Source organism: Ambystoma mexicanum, chromosome 5q (assembly GCF_040938575.1).
Source record: "Ambystoma mexicanum isolate Mex_15411 chromosome 5q, UKY_AmexF1_1, whole genome shotgun sequence".
In the NCBI taxonomy this organism is placed as follows: domain Eukaryota; kingdom Metazoa; phylum Chordata; class Amphibia; order Caudata; family Ambystomatidae; genus Ambystoma; species Ambystoma mexicanum.
Window position 1 is genome coordinate 659,716,706 of NC_090933.1, and position 21,718 is coordinate 659,738,423.

Here is a 21,718-nt window from a genome sequence, read left to right on the forward strand (position 1 = left end):
GCGTTGAGAAAGCTCAGTGCTTAACTGTTGAGGCACTATGACAGACAGTGAGTGCCCTTCGAAACAGTTTGTAAACAACTGGGGAGGCCTGTGAAACACAAATATTAAAGAATAACCCCAGCAATACAAATGGCCCAGCCGTCTTCTCACAATCACGGGGCTCCTTTTTGTGAGCAGATCCCAAATAACTCAGATGCCTGCAGTATCTCAAGTACTTAACGGGATCCTTCCTCGAGGAATTTTATGAGGACAATGTGTGACTTTTCCTTCCCACGATGCTGTACGTTCACCCCTTGAGAGCTGTTGTGTTCGGTGTTTTAAACTTAGGCGTTCTTTGTAAGTCAGTGCTTTGAATGTTTATTTCTGCAGGCTTACTGTGAACGTTTCAGTACAACACGTTCTTAAGAGAGTCTATTCAGACATACAGGGCCCCAATTCCACAGAGGACGGGTCTGTGTGGATGTTTGTGAAATGCTTCTGTCGAAGGAGGCGCGAAATCCGTAGCAGTTGGGCCTCTGTGTTCCTAATAGCACAGCAAAAGAGTGCATTCCACTTATTTTGTGTCTTTTCTCTTTGGAAGGAGGTATTTTCTCTTTACTCCTGCCCTCTGCTGTCCATTGAAGAAACATACCTTACCGTTGTTGCAGAATGCAAGCCAGCACAGGAGCTCCAGATCCAGCACGGCTATACGCCACGGTTTTTTAGTCGCCTTTACGCTTCTTACTGATTACACGGTAAAGGATGTCTATGGGCAACATTAGTTTGCCCGGTCGGGAAAAATTGGCAGTAACATTTACGTAACTCCAGCACCGGCAATTTTACCAGACTAGGGAAACACGTGTTTGCCGGTGGGGCAGCGGACGAAGTGAGCGGGAACGGTGGGGAGCGGTGTTCCACTACTTTAATTTTTTACTTGTAACAGCTCTAATTTTTGCAACCATCTTCACCATCCTGGAACTGTTCTTTGTGAAGTTAAAACACACTTCTCCATTTTACCACTGGATATCAGTTACAGCTAAACGGAAATCTTTTTCAACTCAATTGGCTGTCAACCAGCATGAATGCAACCCTTGAAAAATGTGCTGCACGTTGCTCCTTTCCTTCCTACTCTGTCCCCCGCTAGAGTCACAGTTCCACTACTTTTTTGGTAAACTTCCATCACTGCGGTGGGGGCACTGACTTACCTCCCGGCCTGACCTGCAAGTAAATCGGTCCCCAACCAGCAAAATGTTTTTGCATTTAGCGGCACCGATAATACTGCTGCTGGTAATTGTGGTTATCCCCTCCATGGAGTCCTGTGGCACTCCATGGAATTGGGATTTAACAGCGTTTCCACCACCTGGAATATCCTGGCAATACCTGGATATCAGCAAAAGGAAACAAAAGGGTCAGTTTGCGGGTATCCCGCCAGTACCGGCAAACCCATAATCACCCCCTAGAAATCCGAATTAACGTTTTTCGACACACCAAAACAAGGGCCTGAAAATCGCGTGAATTAATCAAACTTTTGGATTCCCAAAAGGGATGACCATGTGCAAAGACTTCAAAAAGTAAAACCAGCGTATAAGTGCGCGAGATCGAGTACATGCACACTCAGACCAAACGGATATAGAATAACAACAAAAAAGATGATTACTTATCAGGTGTGCATGCACAATCAAGAGGGAAGTGCATATGTTGATTGTCAATACAGTTATAAAATAATCATGAGATGCATTTAGGTAAAGGTCAATACAGTTTAAACAAACCGTATAATGTTATAGATTTTCTCATTCCTATGTCACACTTTCAAAGCCGTGGCAGCAGTGAAGACAGGAGGTACGAGGACAGCGATATGCAGGTTCGTCATCGCAAGAGGAAAGGAAACCCCGTAGCACTTCGAGACAAAGTACAGGTGTTCTCCACCCATCCATCCATCAACAAACCCACCTGGGCTCTCATGCATTGTCATTAAAATGTGACGCCGCTTGTGAGATTTCCTCAGTGCTAAATGCAAGCCTATGCCACGGAATTGCTGCAATGAAAGGAAACCGATGCAATTTTTAGTGTAAGTTGGCACACGCTCTTCCATTTTCTGTGACTGCCCTGTTTATAAGTGCTGTGTGTCCGTCCAACATACACACGTCCCCCATGAGTGCCAACTGTTGAGGATCAGTTTGCAGGACTATGCGAAGGAGGGAAGCAGGGGAGGCCGACCCTCCCCTAGAGGATTTGGGAAAATCTACCATCAAAAATTCGGTTTTCAAATTCGGCTGAAATGGTGCGTTTTACAGCATACATTTCAAAAGAAGAAATTCGAATAAAGAGCCATGGAAATTACAGGCAGTTATGGACAGGAGATCTCAGCAACAGTCACCCAACCTGCTGAGGTAACGTTCTAGTTTTGTAGCTCAGGTCTAATCACTTAACTTTCAAGAGAAATATTAAACATTGAATGTGTGTCTCCTGATACTGGTCAATATCAGGCATTGAAGGCAGTTCCTATAAACATATGTTACAAGAAAATGGTATTTTATCAATAGTACCAACATTGCGGGAAATGTTTAGGATATATGCTTCACGAACACCCAGCTCTTTTTGCAATTTTAGCTAGAGAATCACAGAGTAATGGACGCATTTTTCCTCCGTTTACAAATCCCTTTGTTCAGCTTCCCTCCCAAAGCAGAGCTCGCTACAACCACTTCTGCTGGCTTCATACAACGTTGTCCTTTCATGGAGGAAGTGCGGTTTAGGACCTCTCAACTCTTTCCACCGGCTATCTGCTGTTCCTTCGTGTGCGTACATGCGTATCTGGGCTCTGCTGAAGTTTATGACTTCACCTTGACCCCGCTCCGCCCGACTTGCTGCGTGCTTGTTCGCTGAGGTCAAACTGTGCTTTTTCAATTACAGGAATGGAGGTATAATGTAACCAAGTTTTCCAATTAGGAGATTTATTTCAGTTTACACACATTGCTCAAAGCATGTTTCTAATTGGGCGTGTGTAAAATGGCACTAGTTAGCACATCTTGGAAACACGTATAAAATTGACATTTGTAGGAAAAACGAGCAGATCCTTTAACACGCTGCAAGTTCACCCCCACTTCATAATCTTCATTATGAATGATTAACGCCTGTAAATAAAAGAGCCCACGTAAAATTAACAGGCCGATTCATGGAATTAATGTGCGCCGAATATTCCGGCGCAGAGGTGCCAAAACGTGCGATTTGCAGTGCAAGTGTGAAAATCGCAGGGAAACCAGCGCACATCGATTCATGGAAGTCCGTGCGCGAGAAAAATATTGGATGTGCGCTGAAAAAGTGTGCGGCGCACGCCGGCGCACAGGTCATCCAACGGCGTGCACCACGGCGACAGCGAAATCCCACATAGCGCGGCGCACATAACAAAAGTAGGCGGAACACGGGGCGTAACACTCGGAATGGGGAACAACGCGTGAAAATATGGGCGTCACGGGGGTAGTACAGGAGGCAAGTGCGCGGAACGCCCACACGCTCGCCTACAACTCGGAATCAAATAGGGCAAACCAGCGCACGTGCAAAGACGCGCACAGGGCCAAACAAGTCCGCCACAAGAAAGCAGGCGGTAGCGTCTCTGCACCTGAAATAAATGTGCGCCAAAATGTGCGCTAACAAAAAGCCCCTATATACAGCTATGATGAATGATCCATACTGTGGCCCTCTAGGACAAATGGGGTGCAAAGGGGTACGCAACAAATATGGACACCCGCTGTGTGAAAAATAGCATGTGCATGTATTTCGGGGTGCGTGGGAAGTTTCACACGCGATTGTCCTTGGTACGTGTATTCCGGGGTGCCCGTGAAGTTTCACACGCGATTTCAGCAGGGTACGTGTATTCCAAGGTGCGCGGGAAGTTTCACACGCAAATTTGCAGGGTACGTGTATTTCGGGATGCGCGTGAAGTTCCACACGCGATTTCAGCAGGGTACGTGCACTTCGGGTGCGCGGGAAGTTCTACACGCGCATCCAGCAGCCTACGTGTATTTCGGGGGTGCCGGGGAGCACTACACGTGAATTGGCCATGTGGGTCCTCCCAGGTGTTCCCTCTACACCCTCCACGGCCCCTGCAGGCAGCCCACACCAGAGGGGACTACCCTGCACCCCTGCACATGGCCCGCAGGCAGCCCATCCACCATGGCCATGCCCCCCAGCCAACCCACATGTCACCTTGCACTACTGCCCACCAACGCATGTCTCCCAGCACCCCCACCCCCCAGCAGTCAGGGGCACCCTCCACCAGGCCCCCACTCATGTCTCCCAGCACCCCCATCCCCCAGCATCCAGGGGCATCCTCCACCAGGCCCCCACTCATGTCCCCCTGCACCCCCACCCCCCAGCATCCAGGGGCACCTGCCAGCAGGCCCCCACTCATGGCCAACTCATGTCCGCCTGTACCCCCGGCCCCCCCAGCATCCAGGGGCACCCTCCACCAGGCCCCCACTCATGTCCAACTCATGTCTCCCTGCACCCCCACCCCCCAGCATCCAGGGGCACCCTCCACCAGGCCCCACTCATGTCTCCCAGCACCCCCACCCCCCAGCATCCAGGGGCACCCTCCACCAGGCCCCCACTCATGTCCCCCTGCACCCCCACCCCCCAGCATCCAGGGGCACCTGCCAGCAGGCCGCCACTCATGTCCAACTCATGTCCCCCTGCACCCCCACCCCCCAGCAGTCAGGGTCACCCTTCACCAGGCCCCCACTCATGTCCTCCTGCACCCCCACCCCCCAGCAGTGCAGGGCACCTGCCAGCAGGTCCCCACTCATGTCCCCCTGCACCACCACCCTCCAGCATCCAGGGGCACCCTCCACCAGGCCCCCACTCATGTCCCCCTGCACCCCCACCCCCCTGCATCCAGGGGCACCTGCCAGCAGGCCCCCACTCATGTCCAACTCATGTCCCCCTGCACCCCACCCCCCAGCATCCAGCAGCACCCTCCACCAGGCCCCCACTCATGTCCCCCTGCACACCCACCCCCAGCAGTCAGAGGCACCCTCCACCAGGCCCCCACCCATGTCTCCCAGCACCCCCACCCCCCAGGGGCACCCTCCACCAGGCCCCCACTCATGTCCCCCTGCACCCCCACCCCCAGCATCCAGGGGCACCTGCCAGCAGGCCCCCACTCATGTCCAACTCATGTCCCCCTGCACCCCCACCCCCCAGCATCCAGGGGCACCCTCCACCAGGCCCCCACTCATGTCCCCCTGCACCCCCAACCCCCAGCATCCAGGGTCACCCTCCACCAGGCCCCCACTCATGTCCAACTCATGTCCCCCTGCACCCCCACCCCCCAGCAGTCAGGGGCACCCTCCACCAGGCCCCCACTCATGTCTCCCAGCACCCCCACCCCCCAGGGGCACCCTCCACCAGGCCCCCACTCATGTCCCCCTGCACCCCCACCCCCAGCATCCAGGGGCACCTGCCAGCAGGCCCCCACTCATGTCCAACTCATGTCCCCCTGCACCTCCACCCCCCAGCATCCAGGGGCACCCTCCACCAGGCCCCCACTCATGTCCCCCTGCACCCCCAGCATCCAGGGTCACCCTCCACCAGGCCCCCACTCATGTCCAACTCATGTCCCCCTGCACCCCCACCCCCAGCAGTCAGGGGCACCCTCCACCAGGCCCCCACTCATGTCTCCCAGCACCCCACCCCCCAGCATCCAGGGGCACCCTCCACCAGGCCCCCACTCATGTCTCCCTGCACCCCCACCCCCCAGCATTCAGGGGGCCCCCACTCATGTCCCCCTGCATACATCCAGGGTCACCCTCCACCAGGACCCCACTCATGTCCAACTCATGTCTCCCTGCGCCCCCACCCCCCAGCAGTCAGGGGCACCCTCCACCAGGCCCCCACTCATGTCTCCCAGCACCCCCACCCCACAGCAGTGCAGGTCACCTGCCAGCAGGCCCCCACTCATGTCCAACTCATGTCCCCCTGCACCCCCACCCCCCAGCAGTCAGGAGCACCCTCCACCAGGCCTCCACTCATGTCCAACTCATGTCTCCCTGCACCCCCACCCCCCAGCATCCAGGGGCACCCTCCACCAGGCCCCCACTCATGTCCAACTCATGTCCCCCTGCACCCCCACATCCAGCATCCAGGGGCACCCTCCACCAGGCCCACACTCATGTCCCCCTGCACCCCTACCACCCAACATCCATGGGCACCTGCCAGCAGGCCCCAACTCATGTCTCCCAGCACCCCCACCCCCAGCACCCAGGGGCACCCTCCACCAGGCCCCCACTCATGTGCCCCTGCACCCCCACCCCCCAGCAGTCAGGGGCACCCTCCACCAGGCCCCCACTCATGTCCAACTCATGTCTCCCTGCACCCCCACCCCCCAGCAGTCAGGGGAACCCTCCACCAGGCCCCCACTCATGTCTCCCAGCACCCCCACCCCCCAGCATCCAGGGGCACACTCCACCTGGCCCCCACTCATGTCCCCCTGCACCCCCACCCCCCAGCATCCAGGGGCACCTGCAAGCAGGCCCCCACTCATGTCCAACTCATGTCCCCCTGCACCCCCACCCCCAGCATCCAGGGGCACCCTCCATCAGGCCCCCACTCATGTCCCCCTGCACCCCCACCCCCCAGCAGTCAGGGGCACCCTCCACCAGGCCCTCACTCCTGTCTCCCAGCACCCCCACCCCCCAGCAGTGCGATTGGCCTGGGTACGTGTATTTCAGGGGTGCGCGGGTAGTTTTACACGTGATTTCTCCAGGGTACTTGTATTACGGGTTCTTATGAACTTCCACATGCGATATCAACAGGGTACGTGTATTACGGGGTTCACGTGAAATTCCACACGCGTCATCAGCAGGGTACGTGTATTACGGGGTTCAGGTGAACTTCCACACGCGACTGGGCCTGGGAGAGTGGGGTACGTGTATTCCTGGGGTGGGCGGGAAGATTTACACGCCACTGGGCCTGGGAGAGCGTGTTACGTGTATTCCTGGGGTGGGCGGGAAGATTTACACGGTCGCCTACACCACGCCAAAAAAGACGTTCCAATCTGGAAACGCGTACGCCAGCATGAAGCAGGCGCACGTCGACTCGCAGGAAGCAGGCGTACGTCGACCCGCAAAGCATAAAAGTGTGCGCAAACAACAAACAAGCTCAGATGCCAGGATGAATATACCGTTCCTAGCAGCAGTGGCCGTGGGATACCGCAGGAGTAGGAGGAGGATAGTCAGGTCCAGAATCTTTACACCCAGAACCAGCCTTTTTGGTATGCCTGATGACCGGGTGTATGGGAGGTACAGGTTTCCACCTCACATAATACTCGACCTGGTCAGTGAGTGGGAGGATGACCTCACATCACCCACCCTGTGCTCCCAAGCACTCAGCCCCCTGGAGAAGGTCCTCAATGTACTGCACATCTTGGCTACCGGATCATTTCCGCGGACAAGTGCCATAGTGGGGGGGGGGTGTCACAGGCCACGCAGTCACGGTGCCTACACCAGGTGTTGGCCATTATCACTGCACGGCCATCAGTCCGCAGGCACATACACATGCACAGAACACCTGCAGAAAGGCAGGCTGTCATCCAGGATTTCTACGGGGTGGCACAATTCCCCAAAGTGCTAAGTGCCATTGATTGCACCCATGTGGCTCTACGTCCCCCCAGAGCATCTGAGCACATCTATAGAAACCGCAAGCACTGGCATTCCATCAACGTCCAGGTAGTTTGCGATGCCAAGGGAATCATCACCTCAGTATATGCCAACTATCCACGGTCCATCCACGACAGCTTCATTTACAGGATGTCAACCCTAAACCGGGACATGGAAGCTGGGCAGCATGGCGATGCATGGCTGCTTGGTGAGTATAAATGCCACAGCACACGCATGCATGTCAGATACAGAATAATGTCACTACCCACTCACTAATGATGCCCATCACCACCTCCCCAGGGGACAGTGCCTACCCTCTGAGCACCCACATGATGACGCCAATTGGGAACCCCATCACGCCTCCCGGGGTAAGATACAACACAGCCCATATTGCAACCCAGGGCATAGTGGAGCGCACATTCGGAGTGCTCAAGTCACGCTTTCGCTCCCTTGACCGTTCTGGCGGGCAGCTGTTATACGCTCCCCCAGTAGTGTGCAGGATCATAGTGGCAGCATGTGTCCTGCACAATGTTGCAAAATGCGGGGCCTGGCTGTGGACATGGTGGTGCCCCCACATCCCCAACCACATGCACGCCCGCTGCGCATGGGAGGGGAAAGGGCACGGGGTGAGGCAGCCCGTATGCAGCTGGTGGCTAATTACTTCACATAGAAATCACACCCCTGTGGAGTGCACACAGCCCTGGCACATACCATCTGACAATCAATGATGACTCAATCTGACAATTATGATGAATGAAGGGACAGTCAACTGTCAGAACCATAGCAGCCTGAGATTGTTCACCTGGAAGTCTCACAATGTGTGCATCCCTACCTACACAAAAAACACCAATGCAGTGTCAATAAAAAAGACACACTTCTATGCAGCAAAAATGAATACCCACTTGCAAAATACAACATGAGAACAGTGCCATGTCACCCAACCCCTCCCCGGCACTGCCACACAACACACCATGGCATGTCATGCTATGTGAGAGAAAACAAAGTAATCCCCACAACATGACACAAGTGTCACAAAGTACAGTGTCCCTAATGGAAACTGGCCACACATGAAATGCTCACAGTAATGCAGGACCAACAACACACATTACCAAATATTTAGCAATAATACAAATCACCTACACAACCTCAAACCTACCATAAACATGACAGTACGGATTTCAAAAAGTGGTAGTCTCACTACCTGATAATGCCAGCACTTCGACCACTTCCAACTGTACAGTGTTAGCGCCACGCCAAAGTGTAGGTGCACTGCTTACAACATGGACTCCATTTCCAAAGTAGACCGCCTTGTGAAGACATGAGGAATGGACCTGCAAATTAGGAGGATGAGATGGATGCAGAGGCACATATCAATACACTATGCAGTGTACAATACAACAACAATATGCACTAGGAATGTATACACAGTATTGACTACAGACTGCCCACACAGCAAATGGGAGTCCAACGTCACTGTGTAAGTCAATGTCACTTGGGCACACCCTTTGCAAGCCCATGGAAACGGGAAGCAGGAGGGGTGTGTGTCACACAAACCCAAGCATCGAACCCAAATTCAGGACAAGCCTGCATGTGCCCAGCCACAATACAGCGTATGCCCAGGGGAGCCACACAAGGCAACACACTGTAAAAAAAAATCAAAAATCAAAAATGGCCATGTATGGGCCGGGGGGGTGGGGTAGGCCACCCAGGAGGTCCGAGGACAGGGTGCACACCAAAATGCACACCAAAACCCACCTGTGTGGATTTTGGGAAAAAAAAACACCTCCATGGGCTCATGGCCTGCACGGCTACCCTATTGAGAGAGAATCGCTGCTGTCGCTCTCCTCACCCTCTGCAGCTGCATCAGGAGGTGGTGGTACTATGGGAGGCAGCCCACGCAAAGCCCTAGTCTGGTCCTCCATGGCAGCAAGCATGCGGGTGTGGAAGGTCTGGTTCTGGAGGATAATCGTGCGGAGGTCCTCATGCAACAACTCACGGGATGCCCGGACCTCCTCCCGAGTTGCCTGCATCTCAGCTTTGAGCCGCTCCAGCTGCTGTTCTGTCCTCGTGTCAGTTGAAGCCTCAAGCTCAACAAGAGTCACCCCGAGCTGACGGAGTTCCACCCTCAGGGCTTCCCTGTGGCCCTGGGACTCAATAGAAATGGCTTCCCGCAGAGTCTACAGTGCCGCCCGTCTATCCCTGTTGGACGCCAACATGTCCTCCCTGTGTGACTGGCAAATGGAGTCTGTTGCCTGCTGTAGTTGTTCCATCAGCCTTTCTTGGGGGACAATGGAAGTGGCCACCCTATCCATGGCCTGAGCCATCATCTCAGATGATGCTGCCTGTTGGTTAGCCATACCGTATATGGATTGCTCCCATGCGGTATTGCCAGGTGGCGTATGGCAACCGCGTCAGCGGGCACCACACCTGTCTGGGGCAAGGCGAACTGCGCCTTGCTGTGCCGGCACTGCCTGAGGCTGCAGGAGTGCATTCCCCCTCTGATCTGCTGGCCCAGGAACAGGATCAGATGTTGCGGGGTGTGACCCTGCATCCGTAACCACCAAAGGCAGACCTACCAACACTGACATCCCCATTGAGGGTTCTACCCCTGGTGCAGGTGGGTTGGACAGTACAGAATCCCTCCCAGAAACACTTACCTGCGACGTCACATAGGTCTCATCATCCGAATCGACACCTGAACAGAGCTCGGGGGAGGTGCACCCAAAGACACCCCTTGAGAGAATCATCTGCAGCAAGTGTGGGTTCTCACCCACCACCACACCACGTCCCTCACTGGTGCCCGTCGGGCCTGAGACCCCTCCTGGGTCTGCACCATCTCCACAACCCCAGCAGTATCAAGTGCGTCATCCCCTGCAAAGACATGAAAGAAAGGAAATGGGAACAGGCATTAGCACCATGGCACACAATTAGGGCTGAGAAGCAACAGAACCAGTACTTCATTGACACATGTCCTACATGACTATAAGCCTCCCAAGCATGCACCGTCACTGCGTATGAAGGAGAGGCAAATGGCACACATTGATGACACTGAGATGGAAGACCAACACATTTTCTGCATGCTGGCTAGCAGTGCCATCACACATTGGCCTGTGATTGGCATGTTCAATACACATACATGACACATACAATCACACAGATGGCATGTACCATAGCCATGTCACACATGTGACAATAGGACTGAGAAATGCCTAGTGAAAGTGGTGAATGCAAACAATCAGCCTGAATGAACACAGAATAATACGCAACAATGTTGTGGCAAGATGACAATTCAAGGGCAACTGTCGTGAGGTTGGGCTAAATGTCTACTGTTGCCAGAAGGGATACTGCAATACCCAAATCCTGGTGCGCAGAATGTATTGGATGAAGCACATGGGTGACCCAAACCACTCAGGCACACACAACCTCACCTGGCACTCAAACAGAAGCCCTCACACACACACCATGCACATGGATGACACACACATGCATGTGCACTCACCGGACAATGCCTCGTAATCTGGCAGGTCTCCCACACCTTACATCTGTCCCTCCGTGACGTAGGTCCCAGCAACATACTCATGTGGACTGAGTTCAATGTCCTCTGCTGGAGACCCACCTCCAGTCACTAGAGTAGCGGCATGACTTGAGGCCAGATTTTTCTTTGCCCTGCGCTTCAGGTCATTCCAGCGCTTGTAGCAATCATTAGCTGTGCGCCTCACGAATCCAAGGGCACTTATGATGTCCACGATGGTCTGCCAGTGTGCCAGACGTTGTGCAGGTGTGGTCTTGCATCCTGCAGTAATCACCATTTTGCTGTCATGTGCGGACACATACTCCACAAGTGCATCAAGTTCGGCCTGATTGAAGCTGGGCTTCCTTGGTGGGCCAGACTGTGTAGCCGTGTCTGGGGCATCAGCCTGTACTGGACGAGCACTCTTCCTTTTCCACTTGGAAGGTGGTGGGCATCCTGAGTGTCCTACGCCGCTCTGGACACTAGGGGCAGGAGCCCCGGTGGATTGTGTACTAGGAGTGTGGGAATGAACACTCACCATGGGACTTGGTGCAGGCATTAGCTGAAGTGTGATGTAGTCAGGGGGAACGTCAGCAGGATGGACTGGGACAGACACTGTCCTGGCTGGGAGACTCAGAGCTGGGGTGGATGGAGCCGCAGCTGCCCCTGCAGCCTCCCCACCCTGCCTACTCGGGCAGCAGATGACATAGCTGCCCCTGATCCACGTGGCCTGGTGACACCAACGTGCACCGCCACACGTGGCCTAGACCTGCTGACCTGGAAGTCATCCATGGAGTCACCCTGTGCCAGGTCTGGTTCCACAATGGGCTGGTCCAACAAGGGCTGAGCAGGAATGGTGTCAGCCATGTTACCCTCAACCAGGGGGGGCGTGGGTGTGCCTGACTGGTCATCCACACATGGGAGGGCTAGGGGCACCCTGCAAGTCCCGGCCACGTCCCCTACCAGATCCACCACGCCCACCTCTTGAGGCTCGCCCACCTTTGCCACCCTTAAAGCGTGTTCGCCTCCCAACCATGGCACTGATGTTGTTGTGCATATGGGAGTTGCAGTAAACTATTGTCCTGGGCAATTGGGGGTCAAAGGGGTAGGGTACTAGATGGAATTCATACCCTAGTGCTCTAGCAAGGCTGTATGTGACCCTTGGGGGAAGATGACGGGTCACGCAACGCACAGGCACCCCAAAAAAGGGAGATAATGTGCATGCAACCCCTCCTAGACCACGTGCGTGGAAAACTAAACCTGCACTACGCTGTGGCACCCAGAAACACAAAAATGAACGTATGCGTGTCACACGCAGCCTAGAATGACCACTGAAGGGGTACGCGACACACGGGACAAGCACAGATGTTAAATACGTGCGCGACTCAGCGTCTGCCTGGAAAAATAGCGTGAAAAAGATGCGCGTGTGTGCGTTGGCAACACCCCCGCCAAAAGAAGAATTGTACGCTGTTTGAGGCCCAGGAAAAAGACAAAAAGAGAAAAGCTCTCGGAGGTAACAGGGAGTACGAACTTGGAACGCCGTGAAGTAAATCGTGTGTGTACCGACAAGAAGTACAGATTTCACCCACTCGCTCTCCACGAAAAGCACGTACAAGGAAATGGCGTTCAACACGTACCTTTTAAACATGCCCACTCATCCAGCGTCACTTCCGCGTGTACACGCTAAGGCCCTATCCTCCAATTACACGAGCTGACACTCTGACGTGCAGTCATTGGATGTGTAACATGCACCCGTGTACAGGGAAATGCCCGCGCACGCACGTCACAGACGCGCATACGCGCTGAGGCCCTTTCCACCAATTACACGCTATGACACTCTGACGTGCTTATTTTTTCTACGCGCCATGGAAAACGCACATGCGCGTAACGTCATAGACGCGCCTACACGCTGGGGGCCTTTGGGCCAATGAATTCGCGTACGTGTGCTGACGCGCTTACGCGCTAAGGCCCTTTCCTCGATTTACACGCAGACGTGCTGGATTTTCACGTGCCAAATCACTCCGTATCAAGCTGGCCACGCGTAAGCACACAGAAGACCACGCTCCTGCCCAGAAGGCCGAATTGCTGCCCCCCAGACCTCCGAGCACGCTCCCACCGGCCATCTGCTGCTGCCTGACTGCCTGCTGCCCACGTGCCCTGCCATTTGCTGGCTGCACATCAGCCAGGGGTGCTGTTGCTGTGACCACCCCTGCTGGAACCGAAGACTCCCGACTGGGATTCCATCGCTCCAGAGACCAGCCCCAGGACCCAGTTGCCCACCAACTCCAGCCTCTGGGGTTGTCATGTCGGGCACTGCAACATCTGGCACCACTGGCAACCCCCGGCTAGAGAGGCAGAGGGACACCAGCTTCACAGCCACCGAAGTTGGTGTCCTGGTGGAGCAAGACCTGGGGCAGTATGATGCCCTCTTCGAAAGTTTGCGTGCCGACAAGGAAGGACGAACTCGGGTCTGGACGGACATCGTGACTGCCATCAACGCGGAGGGGGTAGCAGTCTGACTATTCCATCATGTCAAGAAGCGCTGGGAGGACTTCAGGTCCAGGACCCTCAACAAGGCCCGGCGCCTCTTGAAGGCAGAGGATGCTAAGGGGCGCCGGGGCCACTTGTCGGAAGATCAGATGAGGGTCCTGGAACGCATATCCCCAGCGCTCCATGTCCAGGTCCTTGAGAGGCAGACCCGTCTGGAGTCGAGCGGTAAGTGTACATGCATCCTGATTGTAAGCTGTGCGTGTGGTGGTGTGCCAGTAGTGTGCAGGTTGCACATGTGTTTTTATGGGGCCAAGTATGGGGGGGGTGTACAGGGCCATGAGGCTAACACATGCGAGGGCTCTCATGTGTGAGACATGGATGGTGCTTGTGTGGTGTGTAGGCTTGCATGCCAAATACAGATGTGTGGGCACACATGTTTGAATGAATGTGTAGGTAAGTAGGCATGTTCGTGATGTCACACATGGATGTTGGTTTCAGCTGCATGTATCTGCACTGTGTACATGTGCATGTGTGTGTATTTGACAAGGGTGCAACAGTGATGCAAAATGGATGCATGTGACACCAGGATATGGAAGACTGATTGGCAGATGTGACATGGATGCCGATCTCAACACTGCGACAGTTGGCAGAGGTGTACACATGCATGCAAGTGTGGTGGTGTGTGTGCATGTGTAGTGCACTCCCTGTGTTGCATGTGATGTCTGGCTCACCTTTGCCTGCTCATGCTGTTGTATGTGTACGGATGGTGCTGGCTGTTGCGATATGGCTGTGGTATGGCTCATGTGTGCGAGTTGAAATGACATGTCTGTTGGCGATTGTGATGCCATGTCTGAGGTTTGCCAATGCCACTCATGTACAACGGTCATGTGTGTATGTGTCCATTGTACAGTGCCCTGATGCATGTGTTTTATTTCTCCCTGTCTGCAGCGTCAACTGATGAAGAGGGCGGAGAAGGTGCTGTGGAGCACAGCGGCAGGGATCGCACCACCAGCCGGAGACGCAAGGGCCGGCTCCCCACCCAGGTTGTCATCTCGTCGGGGAGTGAGGACTACGGTGCCGCATCCCAGGCCGCAGCTGCCGGGGGGAGGTCCAAGAGGCGGAGGTCGGAGTTGGACTCCTCGGCAGCAGAAGGGGCAGCTGGGACCCCACAGGGCCCAACGAGGGAAGATGGCACGGAGTCATCCAGGTTGGTGGGGAGTTTGGTGGAGGAGGCCGCCATCCCAAGCGACAGAGAAGGGGTCTGGAGGTGGGGATTCCACTGGTGCTAGTGGTGCAGTGCAGGACCAGGGACAGGAGGGAGCACAGGCCGCCGCGGAGGTGCCTGTGTGCAATCCTATGCCTGATCCTGTCACTGCATCATCTTGCACCAGCAGGGATGCCTACATCCAGACCCGTTTTCAGGCAGGGGATGAGCTCACGACAACTGGCCTTCCTCTGCCTGCGGACGTGGCTATCCAGGTACGAGTTGAGCCTGTCCTGACTGGTGTGGCGTTGCGTCAAGGCGCCATGGGATGTGACCTGCAGTCTTTTCATGAGGAGACTGCACGTCATCTCGAATGGCTCGTTGACCACGTCGGCCTACTGGGACAGGTCACCCAGGCCGGATTCCTCCGTTTGCTGGAGCTTGTTCCGACCCCCTCCTCAACTGAACACCCTATGCGCCAGTCGTCCTCCGTGCCATCTTTCCACCCATTTGTCACCTGGGTGCCCTGTGGAGCTGCCCCTGACGGTGCGGCCAGGCTGGTGGAGGACACATCCCTGCCACAGTCGGGAGTCGGACGTCCAGCAGGGGTGGCCACATCAACGACTGCACCCCGGCCAGTGGAGGATATGCAGGCAGCAGGAGCCAGGGCATGGGCACAGGCACAGCAGCAGCAGCAACGAGGTGGGAGCCATGATGGCTCGGGGCCTTCGACATCGGAGGGGCAGGCATCGGCCGGAGGGCAGGAGGACCCAGGACGGGAAGTGTCTTCCGTGTGGCAGCGGTTGGGCCACGCCATAGATGTGGAGTGGCAGCGGGTGGAAGAGGCAAGGCTCACGATGTTCAGGGCGGAGAACTCCATGCGGAGGGCCCTGAGGCGGGCCGAGTGTCTCGATGCAATCCGCAGGGAGTTGGAGGAGAACATGTCGTCATCTCTGCGGACCCTCGGGGCCATGGAAGAGGACCGCCTCCGGGACATTGAGCAGGAGTTCGATGATGCCCTGGCCCGGAACATCCAGAAGTGAGCCGTCGGACTAGCCTGCTGCCCTTGTGAATAGTTATTTAGTGTTAAGTTTCCTTTGTTTTGTTTTGTTTTGTTTTGGGGCGCTTGGACAATGCCCCAACTTCTTGTATATAGTTCTTCATTAGGTAGGATTTTATTTTATAGGTTTCATTTAAAGGATTTGGCACATGGACCCTGGATGTTCACTTTGTACATAGTTTGACAATGGATTTGGATTGTTGATTTTTTTTTCACATGGATCAATGTTTTTTTATTATTTTTGCACCTTGGATTTATTTTCTCAGACTGACACTTTGGAGACTTGCTTTTGGATTGCTTTTCATTTGGATTTCATGCATCTTTTTCATTTATTGGCCATGCTGGATTTCATTTATTATTTCCATTTTCTTCTGTTCAATTTCATTGCCTTGCTTTTCTGTTTAATACATTATCATTTGGTACTTCAATGCGTGGTATTCTCTCTTTGGTTTCATGCATGTCACAATGTGTGTTCTATCATTCACATGCTGTCATTGTGTGGGTTTGACGGATATATGTTGATGTGCAGACTAGTCATTTGGGATGCATCATGTGCTGGTGATTTCTTTGTGGGGTGGATGTCATACCTGGTGGTGTGTTCGGACTGGGGTGGCATAGGCAGTGTATTGAGGGGGCATGGGGGCCATGATTATGGATCGTCATGAGGTGTTGGGGGGACATGTATGGGGGCCTGCTGGCAGGTGCCCTGCACTGCTGGGGGGTGGTGGTGCAGGGGGACATGAGTGGGGGCCTGCTGGCAGGTGCCCTGCACTGCTGGGGGGTGGGGGTGCAGGGGGACATGAGTGGGGCCTGGTGGAGAGTGCCCCTGACTGCTGGGGGGTGGGGGTGCAGGGGGACATGAGTTGGACATGAGTGGGGGCCTGCTGGCAGGTGCCCCTGGATGCTGGGGGGTGGGGGTGCTGGGAGACATGAGTGGGGGCCTGGTGGAGGGTGCCCCTGCACTGCTGGGGGTGGGGGTGCTGGGAGACATGTGTGGGGGCCTGGTGGAGGGTGCCCCTGTCTGCTGGGGGTGGGGATGCAGGGGGACATGAGTTGGACATGAGTGGGGGCCTGGTGGAGGGTGCACTGCACTGCTGGGGGGTGGGGGTGCTGGGAGACATGAGTGGGGGCCTGGTGGAGGGTGCCCTGCACTGCTGGGGGGTGGGGGTGCTGGGATACATGAGTGGGGGCCTGGTGGAGGGTGCCCCTGACTGCTGGGGGTGGGGTGCAGGGGGACATGAGTTGGACATGAGTGGGGGCCTGCTGGCAGGTGCCACACAGTGCTGGGGGTGGGGGTGCAGGGGGACATGAGTTGGACATGAGTGGGGGCCTGCTGGGAGGTGCCCCTGGTGCTGGGGGGTGGGGGTGCAGGGAGACATGAGTTGGACATGAGTGGGGGCCTGGTGTAGGGTGCCCCTGGATGCTGGGGGGTGGGGTGCTGGGAGACATGAGTGGGGGCCTGGTGGAGGGGGGTGGGGGTGCAGGGGGACATGAGTTGGACATGAGTGGGGGCCTGCTGGGAGGTGCCCCTGGTGCTGGGGGGTGGGGGTGCAGGGAGACATGAGTTGGCCATGAGTGGGGGCCTGGTGTAGGGTGCCCCTGGATGCTGGGGGGTGGGGTGCTGGGAGACATGAGTGGGGGCCTGGTGGAGGGTGCCCCTGACTGCTGGGGGGTGGGGGTGCAGGGGGACATGAGTTGGACATGAGTGGGGGCCTGCTGGCAGGTGCCCCTGGATGCTGGGGGGTGGGGGTGCTGGGAGACATGAGTGGGGGCCTGGTGGAGGGTGCCCTGCACTGCTGGGGGGTGGGGGTGCTGGGAGACATGAGTGGGGGCCTGGTGGAGGGTGTCCTGCACTGCTGGGGGATGGGGGTGCTGAGAGACATGAGTGGGGCCTGGTGGAGGGTGCCCTGCACTGCTGGGGGGTGGGGGTGCGGGGAGACATGAGTGGGGGCCTAGCGGAGGGTGCCCTGCACTGCTGGGGGGTGGGGGTTCAGGGGGACATGAGTGGGGGCCTGGTGGAGGGTGCCCCTGGATGCTGGGGGGTGGGGGTGCAGGGGGACATGAGTTGGACATGAGTGGGGGCCTGGTGGAGGGTGCCCCTGGATGCTGGGGGGTGGGGGTGCAGGGGGACATGAGTGGGGGCCTGGTGGAGGGTGCCTTGCACTGCTGGGGGGTGGGGGTGCTGGGAGACATGAGTGGGGGCCTGGTGGAGAGTGCCCCTGACTGCTGAGGGTGGGGATGCAGGGGGACATGAGTTGGACATGAGTGGGGGCCTGCTGGCAGGTGCCACACAGTGCTGGGGGTGGGGGTGCAGGGGGACATGAGTTGGACATGTGTGGGGGCCTGATGGAGGGTGCCCCTGACTGCTGGGGGGTGGGGGTGCTGGGAGACATGAGTGGGGGCCTGCTGGCAGGTGCCCAGAACTGCTGGGGGGTGGGGGTGCAGGGGGACATGAGTGGGGGCCTGGTGGAGGGTGCCCCTACTACTGGGGGGTGGGGGTGCTGGGAGACATGTGTGGTGGCCTGGTGGAGAGTGCCCCTGACTGCTGGGGGGTGGGGATGCAGGGGGACATGAGTTGGACATGAGTGGGGGCCTGGTGGAGGGTGCCCCTGGATCCTGGGGGGTGGCGGTGCAGGGGGACATGAGTGGGGGCCTGCTGGCAGGTGTCCTGCACTGCTGGGGGGTGGGGGTGCAGGGGGACATGAGTGGGGGCCTGGTGGAGGGTGACCCTGGATGCTGGGGGGTGGGGGTGCAGGGGGACATGAGTTGGACATGAGTGGGGGCCTGGTGGAGGGTGCCCCTGGATGCTGGGGGGTGGGGGTGCAGGGGGACATGAGTTGGACATGAGTGGGGGCCTGCTGGCAGGTGCCCCCACAGTGCTGGGGGGTGGGGGTGCTGGGAGACATGCGTTGTTGATCAGTAGTGCAAGGTGACAATGTGGCTTGGCTGGGGGGCATGCCCATGGTGGATGGGCTGCCTGCGGGACATGAGCAGGGGTGCAGCGTAGTCCCCTGTGGTGTGGGCTGCCTGCAGGGGCCGTGGAGGGTGTAGAGGGAACACCTGGGAGGACCCACACGGCCAATTAATGTTTAGTACTCCCTGGACCCCTGAAATACACGTACCCTGCTGAAATCGCGTGTGAGACTTCCCGCACACCCTGAAATACACGTACCCAGGGCAATCGTGTGTGGAACTTCCCGCGCACCCCTGAAATACACGTGCCCTGATGGAATCGCGTGTGAAACTTCACGCGCACCCCTGAAATACACGTACCCAGGACAATCTCGTGTGGAACTTCCTGCGCACCCCTGAAATACACATACCCTGCTGAATTCGCGTATGGAAACTCCCGCGCACCTTGAGATACACGTACCCTGCTGGAATCGCGTGTGAAAATTCACGCGCACCCCAAAATACACGTAGCCAGGCCAATCGCGTGTGGATCTTCCCGCGCACCCCGAAATACACGTGCCCTGATGGAATCGTGTGTGAAACTTCACGCGCACCCCTGAAATACACGTACCCTGTTGGGATCTCGTGTGAAACTTCCCGCAAACCCCTGAAATACACGTTCCCCGCTTGGCGTTTGCTGTTTGGCAGCCCTGTAAACTGGTCCAGGGTTAGCACAGACATTTGCAATGAATTGGGGATTTTGATGGATTTTCCTTGCGTGAGGGCGTTCTTGGGGGCGTAACTGGCGCTGCTGCTGGGTCGCTGCGCCACTCTGCGCCACAGCTGGTTTTGGAGGCTAAAATTCATGAATACGCTGTGCGATGAAATGGATTTTATCGCACGCGGCTGGCGCAGTGTATCGCACGGGGACACTGTGCGCCAGCCACGTGCGCCACTTTTGTGCGAAATTCTATGAATTACCCTGTATGTGTTTGTGTTTAGGGGATCAAGCCTAGCAAAAGGGTCTTGACATCTTGACAGGTCCAGTAAGAGCTCTGTTCTGTTTCTGTTCACTGTGATATGAAATAACGTGTCCTTTTGCTACGGACTGTATGGTATGACCTTATGCACCCATCCCCTTCAAGTCCTGCAGTCACACATTTAGTTCAATAGTAGGAGGGAAAACGGTTGTATGGGATATAATCGCTGGAAATATCATTGAGGGTGGCTCGATATTTTTTTTTAAAGCACTAAGCACCCTTCCCAACATATTTGAGGACTGCTGTATGTATATAAAAAAACTCCAGTCCTGGAATATTTGGGGAAAGTGTTGGATAGTGCCTTAAAAAAAAATATCTCGTCACCCTTGATATTATTTCCAGTGATTAGATCACTGGATACCAAGCTTCATTGGAAAACCTGGTTGTGCTTAAGTTGCAAACCAAGATTTAATTTTTACATTTATAAAGGGCATTTAGCCCTCAGGCATCTAGGCGCTGGTTACAGGAAGAACAACAACAGACAAAATGACAGGTGGGTACTTAGATGAACAAGTGTGTCTTTAATTATTTCTGAATACTTGGTAAGAGGATTCAGATCCGAGGTGCAGTGGCAGATTGTTCCTAAGATTGCCCATGACCACTGGTCGTTTCCATCGAAACACTTGTGTACAGGTGCGTCCCGGGAGGATAGCTCAGCGGCAGCGTGCGCGTCTTGGAAGCAAGACGACAGGGAGCAACAACAGGTTCGATCCCCGGGTCCGCGCTTAGAAACCTTTGGGTGTTTACGCGCGTTATAAATACGTAACTAAGTAAAAAAAAAAAAACACACAATTACGCAACTAAGAAAAACAAAAAAGACAATTCCTGTAACAGCGCCTCGATGCCTGCGGGCTGTGTGAGCGCTTTATAAATGTGAAATAAATAAATAAATACCACATCATATCATATCAACCTTGGAGTTGGGAGTCGATAGCTGGAGGATGATCTCAGTGGTCTGGCTGGTGAGTATTTCTTGATCCTCTGGACAAGGTTGTTGTCTAGGCAGCTGTGGGCAATTGTGAGGATTTTGAATTTGATTCTTTCCCAGATGGGAAGCAAATGGACAGTCCTCCCTGCTTCCGAGACATGGTCGGATTTACTCAGGTCCAGTGCTGCTCGGAGAGCATTATTTTGAATGACTTGAAGCCTGTTCAAGTTCTTTTCTGAGGTTCCACAGTGTAAGGCATTGCAGTAGTCCAGCTTGGAACCCACAAGGGCGCGGGCCACCATGAGACGGTTTGCAGTAGAAAGAAGTGGTCTGCTTGCTCATATGAGTTTGGTAGTGTAGGCTGTTGCTGAGCAATATTGTTAATTTGGCGGGTCATGCCAAGCAAGCTATCTAAATAAATGCCCAATATTTTCACTGAGGTGGAGACTGGGATCTTGTGGCCATCTATGGTGAAGAAGATGCAGTATGCCAGGTCAAGTATTGCAAGATGGGTTGGGGGACGACTGGAAGAAGCTCTGTCTTCTCGTCATTCAGAAAGAGGCTTTGCTGGGGCATCCACGTTTGGATTGTCTCATAGATCGTGTTTACGGTTGTGCAATCCTGGCCATAGTTTCCTGTAAAGTGGATGAATATTTTGTGTATCATCAGTGTAGCTTGTGAAGGATATTCCCTGTGAGTCGAGGTGATCAAATAGCAGTTTTGTATAAAGGTTGTAGATGGTTGGGGACACACATGACCATTGCAGGACCCCACATGTAGTCAGTGTTGGTGGGACTGCCGCCTCGCCTGTGAACACCCGAGACATTTCTGTTGTTAATGACGGAGGCAACCCAGCTGGCGGCTTCCGGTGAGAAGCAAGCAATGGAAGTCAGATGATGGCATCACGGTTTCTGGTCCATGAGATCAAACCCTGCTGAAAGATCAAGTCGGAGCAGGAGGGA

At 55.3% G+C, this 21,718-nt stretch overlaps 1 protein-coding gene across 2 annotated transcripts in view; it reads right to left on the bottom strand.

The window, feature by feature from the left end:
* Window positions 1–21,718, bottom strand: part of CYP7B1 (cytochrome P450 family 7 subfamily B member 1) — a 1,473,462-nt gene that overhangs the window by 1,242,166 nt on the left and 209,578 nt on the right. The window lies entirely within an intron of this gene.